We start from the raw sequence: 1,183 nt of genomic DNA, 5'->3' as shown, positions 1-1,183 counted from the left end.
ACTGTAAGGGGGAACTCAGTGGATAAAAGAAATAACTGAGCCTTTCTCACCCTCTCTGAACCTGAACTATGAGGAGTCTAGGTTTTTATAAGGACACCTTCAGGTGAGGAGTGTTCAAGTTTGCCTTTTTATCCCTGGAGGCCCATGAGGATGTAGACTGAGTGGGACCCCTGTAGCAGATCACAAAGTGAGCATGAGTAAGTCATAGCTTATGAGTCAATTTATTCTAGATGTGTGCTACTCTCTGTGTGTATTTCCATTTTAAATGTTTCAGGTGCATCTAAGCATTATTCAGGAGACCAAGGCAAGGGCCTGTGTCCATCTTGGGCATGAGGATATGCAGAGTCCTTCTGAAGTCAGCATGATGGTAACTACAAAAGTCAACCAGGGACCTTAAGAGTAAGGGAGAACTCAGGAGGAAAGAGTGAGTGGGGGAAGACACCCTTTTCCCCAAGAGTACCTGCTTTCAATGCAAGATCCTTCGCTAAGGAATATGGAATTTCTCTTCAATTACAAACATGTATGATGTTAGTTCTAGAAGGGCATATAGAGGTCATTTAGTCCAACCCTCTCATTTTACAGATGACCCACAGAGGTTACATGAACTCACCTATGTCAGTGGCAGAGCCCATTCAATATTCTTTCCATTGTGCAATATTGATACCAGGTTATCGAACAAGTCAATTTTCAATGAAATAAAACATTTAAAAGTTGTGTGTTTATGCATTTTTAGGGAGAAGAAATTCACAGTTTTTTAAAATCAAATTTGCCAGAGCATCCATGAGCCATAGCATAAATAATAAGTTCTGGGAGGATGACAGTTTTCATCACAACTTCTTCACCAGCTTTCCAAGCTCTTGTGAATGAGATTCCAACACGTTAAGTCCCTCCCACCCCCCAACTCCATTTACCAACTGATTTTCTCCTGAAAAAGTAGCTTTTATTCTCACAGAAATCTTCTTCCTTTGATGTCTCACCTTACTTTTACTTATGGCTTTAACAGGAAAATACCTTTCCTACAGTAGGTGCTCAATTCAGAGGTATATGGATTTTCTGTATCCGATTCTACCTGCATAGAGATGGAAGTTTGTTTCTATCACCATTGATTGTATTGCAAGGTCCAGGGCACTTCAGTCAGTTACATTTTCCTTTGTTCTTCACAAGTGTTTTCTCAGTTCAAATG

Source organism: Balaenoptera musculus, chromosome 13 (assembly GCF_009873245.2).
Source record: "Balaenoptera musculus isolate JJ_BM4_2016_0621 chromosome 13, mBalMus1.pri.v3, whole genome shotgun sequence".
NCBI lineage: Eukaryota > Metazoa > Chordata > Mammalia > Artiodactyla > Balaenopteridae > Balaenoptera > Balaenoptera musculus.
Note: the sequence above shows the minus strand (reverse complement) of the source record.